The sequence below is a fragment of the Prunus dulcis genome, chromosome 1 (genome assembly GCF_902201215.1).
Source record: "Prunus dulcis chromosome 1, ALMONDv2, whole genome shotgun sequence".
In the NCBI taxonomy this organism is placed as follows: domain Eukaryota; kingdom Viridiplantae; phylum Streptophyta; class Magnoliopsida; order Rosales; family Rosaceae; genus Prunus; species Prunus dulcis.
This window is the reverse complement of record NC_047650.1, coordinates 7,893,005-7,902,907: the sequence shown is the minus strand read 5'-3', so window position 1 is coordinate 7,902,907 and position 9,903 is coordinate 7,893,005. Positions and strand designations below refer to the sequence as shown.

At 34.1% G+C, this 9,903-nt stretch overlaps 1 pseudogene; it reads right to left on the bottom strand.

Annotated features, from left to right (window-relative positions):
• LOC117615259 overlaps positions 1-705 on the bottom strand; it is a 2,232-nt pseudogene extending 1,527 nt beyond the window's left edge.
• Between the last annotated feature and the right edge of the window lie 9,198 nt (positions 706-9,903).

Below are 9,903 nucleotides of genomic sequence, written 5' to 3'. Positions count from 1 at the left end.
GCCAGCATTGATCATGCTCGTGCCGCCGAGGACCCTTCCTCGTACATTATCGATACCATCTCCGGACACAAACCTTTGAACTGGTGTCTGTCCGTTATCTTCTTGCTGGAGATTATATACAAACCCGTCTGTAGTCAACAGGTTTGGATATTCTGTAGCAAGAGCGCCCCTTTCCAGAACAAGCACCGAGTACTTTTCTGATAAAGTTGCTGCCAATGAACACCCTGATGTTCCTCCACCAACTACAATATAGTCATATGTTCCTTCCAATTCTGGATCACTGGCGTTGTAAACAAATTTCAGGTAGCTAAAATCTGCAAAATGTATGAAGAGCTTTCTTTATAGTATATATGCATGAACACATATATGTACTTGTAGGCGGGAAATTTATCAAAGGAGCGAACAACTGACAAAAGCCCCCTCATAAAAGTGCTAAAAACGAACCTAGGTAAGCATGAGGATAATACCGCATAAAAATTAAAATTTTTTTTTAAAAAAAGCATGAGGATAACTCGGAACCTGAGACAATTCCTTTTCCTTTTCTGTGCCCCCCCACCTTTTCTTTTTTTTCTTTTTTTTGAATTTCAAATGAAGTAGTTTACCATGAGGATGATTGTTGGAAAGCGAGTGAACCTCTGAATACTGAAGATGAAGGACAAAAAGGTGCAACACCAGTACTATAACTGACATTGTTGATTTCTCCATATATGTCTTTCGAATATTCAAAGCACTTGCACACCTCAAGAATTTATAGAGGGTCAGACTCAGTAAGTTGAGTTGAATTGTCATGTTTTCCACAATCCAAGGAATATAGCTAAAGTCAATTGCATGAATCAGAAGCCAATATAATTTCTTTACCACATTTATGTTGGCAAGATATTATTTAGTTAGGATTTTTGTTATTTACTTATTTATTTAGTTTTATTGTTACTGAGATTTATTTCTTTAGGGTTAACACATCTTCATACTTCTTTATAAAAACAAAAAATCTGAGCATATCTGAAATATCCGAAAATATTTTAAAATTCTAATTTACTTTGTTTAACATGGTATCAGAGCTTAGTTGTTTGACATGGCTAGTATGTTTTGATACCATGGCCAGTATGCTCTTTATAAATGGGAATTTTCAGATATGCTCAGATTTTTTAAATGTGTATTCTTCTCAAATTTGGAGATATTTATAAAGAAGTATAAAAATGTGTTAACCCTAAATACAATCGGAAATAAATTTAAATTACAATAGGAAATAAATCTCAATTACAATAGGACTTTATAAACAGGTAAGTAATCAAAATCCTAACTTAGTAAGGAACCAAAATCCTAACTAAATAAGGACTCCCCAACACTCTCCCTCAAGTTGGCACAAAGATGTTTCACATGCCCAACTTGATAAAGCAAGTGATAGAGCACCATACTTGACATTGACCAATCAAACAACTGTAGAGAAGGTCTTATCGTTAACCATGAGTGAAACAACATGCAAACTAAAGCAAAGATCGCAACGGAAACACAAGAGCAAACCCTAAACAATAAGGCACACGGCAAAACACATAAACCCTAAAAATAGGGCACACAACAGAACACTGTACACAGTAGAACACATAAACCGTATGAACATGACAAAACATAGAAACTCTGTGAACACGATAGAACACAAAAACCGTCTAAACACGGCAAAAGGTAAGACAAAACCAAACCCTAAAAAATAAGGTAAGGCACGACAAAGGATAACCTAAACCCTAAAAATAGGGTAAGGCACGACAAAGGAAAAGGCAAAATCAAACACTAAAACTAGGGTAAGACAAGGCAAATGCAAGGAAATGCAAGACAAAACAAGGCGAGGCAAAACAAAAGAAAAACAAAGCAAGAGCAAGAGCAAAGGCAAGCAAAGGCAAAGAAAAATAAAGGCAAAGCTAGGGCAAAGCAAGGCAAGGCAACTACAAGGAAAGACAAAGGGCAAGGCCACAACAATAGCAACGACATTGACCACATCAGCGGAAAACGAAGCAAGCAAAGGCAAAGGCAAAGGCAAGGGCAAAGGCAACATCAACCGCAGCAACAAAAACATGAGCAGAAAATGGGAATTAACAATTGTAGCTAATTCATGCAAACACAACTTCTTTTCACTCCCCCTCTCCTCCTAAAGAGAAGGAGTCTTCGAAGCCAAGAAATAATCAATATCTTCATATCCTTTTCACTCCCCCCTGGTACGACTCGTCAATGGGTCGGCCCGGGCTTTAAAGAGGAGAGAGAAAATACCAGGCCGGGCTGGGCCGGATTTTTTTATAAAATTCAAAGCCCAAGCCCTACCCATGGGCCGGGTTTGAGAAAGCCCATCGGGCTAGGCCAGGCCGAAACGGGCCTACTTCATTTGAAAAAAAAATCATAAACTTAATCATAAGGGCATTTTAGTCCAAATTTGAGATTAAATTCACTTAATTCCAATATTTTCACATCAAACCCATAAAACACCCAATAAAGTCACACAACTTAATAACATTTTCCACAAAAATAATTAATCCAACTATTATTTTTGAGGTTATTACATAATTAGACCGTAATACGTTTTAAGAAATAATTTTAAAAAATATTAAGTATCAAAAAAATATTTTTTTTAAAGGATAGTATGAATAAATATGCAAATGTTTGGTGATGTGTTCAAGAAAAGCATGATTATATTTGGTGGTATGATTATGTTCCGTGATATGATTATATTTGGTGGTATTATTATGTTCTGTGATATGATTGTTGTTCATCTTATTTATATATATAATTGTTGTATTAATAATTGACACAAATTAATGTGCTAATCATCTAATTATAAACTAGGAATGAGTAAAGAAAAGTAAATGAAATGAAACAAATTATATATGTGATGTAAGTGATATAATCCTAAACCTAAACTCTTATTCATACATAATTATATATGTATGCAGGCCTAACGGGCCGGGCTTTTGTGGACGGGCCGGATTGGACTTTATTGGGATTAACCAGGCCGGGCTGGGCTTCAGACACCCAAGCTCAAGCTCAGCCCAGCTCATAATGAGCTGGGCTGGGCTTTTTTTAATGGGCCGGGTTGGCCCCCATCGGCCCATGAGCCCGCAGGCCAAATGATGAGGCCTAACCCCCGGGCTTGTGGATCACTATTAGCAACATCGATATAAACTTCAACTTAACCACCTACAAAGCCCAGTAGGTGTGAAGTTTTGGCACAAAAGACCTCCGTAATATTAGTAATGGAACCATTCATATATATCTTGTATTTTTATTTGTTAAGTTTTCAATTTGGGGATTATATTCTTCAACAATTTATTGATCATATTGCACACCATCGCTCTATGTGATCAGTAAATGTAGTACAAATAGAATCACTCGTTAGAAGCACACATACATAATTTTCCCAACGAATAGAACTTTTATTCTTCAATGCTTTCAAAATGGTACATCCATAAACTTTGTAATCTCTCTCTCTCTCTCGACTCATCAATTGAAGCAAGTGATTCTTTAAAAATGAATATATCAAGAGCCAATTGCTCAATTTTTTTTCTCTTTTTTACTGTGTTATTGAGTGGAAGAAACGATCTGCAATTTTAACAAATAAAAAAGTGAACATAAAACTGAAGAATGGTTTGTGGAGGGAGCATTCGTGTAGCTCGTGAGTTCCTTTCAGTTTTGTTTCCCATTTTTTTTTGGGGTTTTTTTAATGGCAAAACGTATATGAAGTTTATGAAACTATCATGTTGCTTTTTATTTTATTTTATTTTATTTTATTTTTATTCGTGATCTTTAAGGTTAATATATGTGCTCATAAAGTAGTCCTTATCGTTTTGTCTATAAGTCTATTAAATTGATGACATGGCACACATGTAGGCCTCACATATCCAATGATATAACGCCATATGGATTAAATATAAATATAAATTTTTTAAATGATAAACCATAAAAGAAAACTTTAAATAAAGAAGTTTTAAAAAAATCACCTCCTCCTCTATCGCACCTCAATTCCCCATCCCCACCCACCTCCCCTACCTCTCGCCTCCCCCAATGGGATGATTGCTAACCAAAAAATTAGGGATTTCATGAGCTTTGGGTATTTGGGAATTTTGGGAACCGAGCATACATAATGAAACTATGCTTTGAATACAATTGCAGATCCACTTGATTGATTCATCGAAGAGATGGAAGAGAGGCATACGTTGTGATGGGTTCGTATTGAATGGGCCATGGTTGGTGCTGATGTTTTTTTTTATTTTTTATAATTATTTTTTTATGTAGGGGCTGGAGGGGGAGCTTGGTGGGGGTGAGGGATTGGCGTGCGATGGAGGAGGTGGTGATTTTGTTTTTATTTCTTTTATTACTTTTTTAAAGTGTTCTTTTATGGTTTATCGGTTTTAAATTATTTTTTAAAATTTATTTATTTATTTAATCTTTGTGGCATCATATTATTAGATATGTGAGGTTCATATGTGTATCATGTCATCAATTTAATAGAGTTGTAGACGGAATATGATAGCATGGACTATTAGTGAGCACATTTATTAACCTTGGTGATCATAAATGACACCAAAAAAAATAAAAAAAAGTCACAACCTAATAGGGGTGGGCATATGAACCGAAAAACCGAAAAACCGAACCGGACCGGACGAAAAAAAATTGAAAAAAATTGAGTTGACTAAAAAGTCAACAAAATCAGACCGAACCGGTTCAAACCAATTTCGATTTTAGTTTTACACAAGATAGCACTGGACCGGACCGAACCGGACCGGTCCGGTATTAAATATATATATATTTTAATATATTATATATAATATACAATATAAAAAATATTATTTTATTAGGCCAGTTCTATATTGGTTTGTAATTTAATTATCAATTTTTACATTGGGTTGTATAATTCTTAAGATTGTATGTTTGGATTGGATAACCATGTTTTGTATGTTTGGATTGGATGACCACATTTTGTATTTGGAAGTTAAAATGCACATGCTTGGGATGTAGAAATTATTTAAGTTTATGCCAAATTTGTATAGGAATCTGAAACAGGGGCTTATATCTACTAAAGCCCAACACAAACAGACCTTTAAAAAAAAAAAAAAAAAAAAACCAGCCAAAACCGGAAAACCGGACGGGACCGGACGGTTCGGTTTTGGTCCGATTTTTCCCCTGTTTTTTCTAAGAACCGGACCGGACCGGACCGGATAAACAGTGCTGGTTTTGGTTCCAATTCGAACTCTAAACCGGACCGAACCGGACCGTGCCCAGCCCTACAACCTAATAGTTTCATGAATTTTGAAAAACGTTTTGTAATAAATTTAAAAAAACTGGGCAAAAGGTTATGTTAGTGTGCTGCCCTTGCATATATATCTACCATGTGCACTTGCACTACCAAAACTAGCATATATATATATAGGAAGATACAAATAAGTGGCTGAAATCAGAATCCACACAGAATGGTCAGGTAGATTCTGAAAAGTCACATCCAACTCAGCTGAATTTGAGCTAAAAAATCAAACAGATATTATCTATCTATACATCCAACCAAAAAAATATTAAAAAATAATGAAAACCAAACAAGTTGGTTGTGCAATTAGACAACAGTACAAATAAAATATTTTTATTTATTTATGAAAAAAGTACAAATAAAACTAAGAGGAGAAAATTATTTTAGTCCAACTAAGTAATTATGGTTGACACTACCACACTTAATTTTATTTTGTCCACCCAACATATGCTCCTACCATATGTTTTCGTGGTGTATGAAACCAATGTGTTTGAGTGTGATTAAGATCCCACCCACACCTGGGAAAAGAGGATAATAATAATAATAAGCTGATTGTGGTGTGATTTTAAGTGTGATTCAATTATCAAACACCTTAAATCGCTTAATTTTGAAGTGAAGTTGATTTTTGACCAAAAAAACAATCCCAAACATAACCTAAGTGGTTAAGTGGTATGTGATACAAACCACTTCAAATGGTGAAAGTGGATAATGATTATTATATTATATACATGTTATATTAAGAAGGTCACATAACCTGAATGTAATATATTATATAAAAGTGGTCAACTATGAATGATGTTATCAAGAGTATTAATTTAGAGAAAGACCTTATTATATTATAACTCCAATTGAATAGGTTCTCCACCTCTTATATATTGGTTTGGGTAATCATGATATATTGATGGTGTTACTTATGACTTGTGGAATCTTTAAGACCTTCACAGAAGTGAACTTCAGTAGAACTGTCTTTGCCTTTAATTGTAGATGCAGAGGCATTTCCCATATACAATTTTTCACCGCCAAAATTCTATTTGTAATCAGTGTACAAATTTTTGTGACCACAAATGTGTCTAGTAGCACCTGTATCAATCCACTAGTCCTTAATATCAGAAACCATATTGGTTTTAGATACTACATACACAAAATCCTCATTAACTTCAGTCACAAAATCCTCATGTATAAGCTTTTATAGCATATTTTATTTGTTCTGTTTTTTGGATATGGACTTTAACTTCTTTATCGGTGAGTTGTGAAAATCCCAAATCGGGGAATTAAAGTCTTGTCCAATAGTTAAAAAGATCTTATGCCTCTCTATTTATTGTCGATTGATTTTGGGTTAGATGCTTAAATTTTAATATAGTATCAAAACAAACTAGCCACATACTTAGCTCAATGCGTTAATGACCCCACATGTTACAATTAACAACAAGGACTCTTACGCTCTTTTCCAAACCTTTGACTCTGTTAATGAGTTATATGAATATTCTGTTGGAATTTTAAAAAAGATTTTAAAAATTTAACCGTTATTTATTATTTTGGTTGTTTTATTTTATTTATTGTGAGGGTTATAAATATTTAATATTAAAGTTTTATTTTTATATTGAATGCCTTAATTTTCTGGTTGGTGAAGGTTACATGTTATTGGATACCAATAAAGGGCCACTCCTCCTTCACATTTGAACAACCACAATACACCATTAAAATATCACATACCTCAATCACCACCACAAACTAATTCTCTCCTTTTCTACTTTTATATATATTCTCTACTTTATATTATTATTTTGGCAATGGTTATGTGACTTGGATACCTTATGGGAATGTGAAGGTAAAGAGTCCCACATTGGAAAGTTGAGAAACCTAGCAAGGACTTATAAGGAGTTGGGCTACTCCCCCCCATGGCCAATTTGTTTGGGGTGGAACTTCAACTTCCTTCATGTCTATGAACGTGCTCATAGTGGATCTTGAGTTTGTGTATAAGGGGTCATATCTTGGAGTCTTGTAGACCGCCAATACCTGCACGTATGGAGGCTACAAAGGCTTTAGGATAGCGTCTTTGACGTGCTTCACCATACCAAACTCACCTTGTTATTATTTATTTTGCTTTTACTTACCTATTAATTATTTTTCTTCAATTTCATTATACCTTAAAAGTTTTCCAATTTGTTTATGTGTTATTTATAATATAAATGTTTTGTATTTGACTTTACAGAAAAAGAAAACTATAATTTTTATAACATATTCTTGATTGAATTTGATTTTTATGCATTCATTAAATGTGTTGGTAATCTCATACAATCCAACGGCCGAGATTAAAAATACGTAATCAATCCTTAATTTTAATACTTATTGGGGAATCTCCTGTTCATTTCACATTTGTGTGTATTGACATTGAGGCCTCCTAATCTTCCATGTTGCATGAGCATGAAAGTGCAATTGACAACCAGAAGTATTCAGTTGTGTACGAACATTGCAATTAACAGTAAGGAGTCTTCTCCTCTCTCTTCAAACCTTGATTACCAACTCTGTCAAAGGGCTAAAGATTTGTTAGGGGTGTTTGGGACAGCATGAACCCCCACTTCTAAAAAAACAAACCAAAGGAAATACCTTATGTTTTTGGAAAGATCGTTTGAACAAAAATGCAATGTACAAATAAATATGGCAACGAAAACTTTGGATTTAAAACATGGGTTCAAAAAAAATAATTTCCTCAAGAAATTTCAAGCTTGAGGATTGAAGCACTTAATTGTTAGTGTTTGTTTAGAAAATTCACTTTCACTTTGTCCCACATTAGAAAAGAGTAACATGATTTATAAGCATTAACACACTTGAAACACTAAATAGAAAGTGGGCCTAGTATATTGGAATTACAATGCAATACGATCCTTCTCTTTTTTCCAATACCTTTTTTTTTAATCACAATAATATGATGCAAAATTCATGTCAACTCCCTATGTGATTATCCAGGACTTATATGATTCACTTGAGTGTGATTATATACATCGTCGTCAGTCAAGCTCACTACCCTAGCATGCGATTTCAAATCATATCTTAGAATGTTCTCTCTCTTTACTGAGAGTGGAGTCCCTTATTGTATACACTTACATGCCCTCAAGAATCAATCGAGGACCCTGACGATGTCTTAAGTGAAATCTTAAATTGGGTTAGAATGTATGGCATAATCTAAGATCAACGATGCATTAATAGCCCTATATAGTGTGTCTCTTGATTGATCACTTTCAGTGTACTCACTTCAGTGAGCACCCATACACTTATCTTAGTGTTACCTACACGAATGACCTGAGAGCCGTCATCCTCCCAATTGAGCATATATAGTATATCTCGGTCTTTAAGGATCGTCCATATACGCGTCGACCCAATACAATTTTCCATCAACAAAACCCCTATTAAGTTAGAAGCGTAATACCTTGTACTTGAATTCATATAATGACTTGTGAACATAATGGTATGAAGGACTTCATAGCTCAAAAAAACTCAGAATCACAAACTACTTTAGCAACAAGACAATATTGTATTTGATATCATTGTGTACCTCTCAGAATGAACAAACTGAATTAAAAAATAAAACAAATTGTTAAGTAAATGAGTTAACTAAAAAGAGGACCTTCACAAAAATAAAATTTTAAAAATTGCAGACTGTACAAATGTACATGAAGGCAGTCGAACACCCGTCTTCTGGTTCTGATTCTCCCTTCTGGGGGACCAACAATTGTTAAACGTTGGGAACTTTAAGGAATCAAAGTTGTTAAAAAAACCAAAATTTCACACATCCTTTTTAAAAAGACTAATAATAATAGGGAGTTAATTAGAACTTTTATATAAACAAAAGTTCCCATTTTTTGTCACATGAAAATACTTCAAACGTTGCCATTGTTTTACCGAAAATGTTAGGGAGATAATATTTATGTATCAACTCTATGGTACATAAATGTCATCTCCTTAATATTACTCTTGTTTTATAAGCTATGGAGTGATGTGAGCAAAACTATATATATATAGTTTTGCTCACATCAGGATGACTGGATTTTAATTAAAATGCGGATATTAAAGGTGAAACGTCATATCAATCCAATGGTATTGCAGCCTTGATATGTATTAATTGACAAAACTTAAAGCCACGCGCATCAACAGTTTGGTGTTTTTTTTCACGCGCAAGTGGCAGCCACAACTTTAATGATTATTGAACTAATTAATATTATATAAAACTGAAAAGGTGGGCAGCTTAGGGCAGCCTGAAGGTTTGCTTTAATTAACTGTTCAACGCCTTCATCTTCTCAGAAAGATCTTCTCAACATCTTTTTGACGTTGACATCCCAATCACAAACATAGGGATATTATTCTCTGGTTTTTATGATTTTTTAAATTATTATTTTCACTGTAATTGTTTCATGAAGATGGATTACAAACATAGGTATCAAACAAACAGTGAGAATTGGTTTCGAAGAGAGAAAAATGACGAAAAAAAAAAAGAACATAGAAAAATTGAGATGCCAGATATCTCTCTTCTCCCCCCCCCCCCTTTCTTTTTCTTTTTTTAAAATTTTCTCTCTTTCTTCTACTTCTCTCTCTTTTCTTCTTCTTCTTCTTCTTTTTCTCACTCT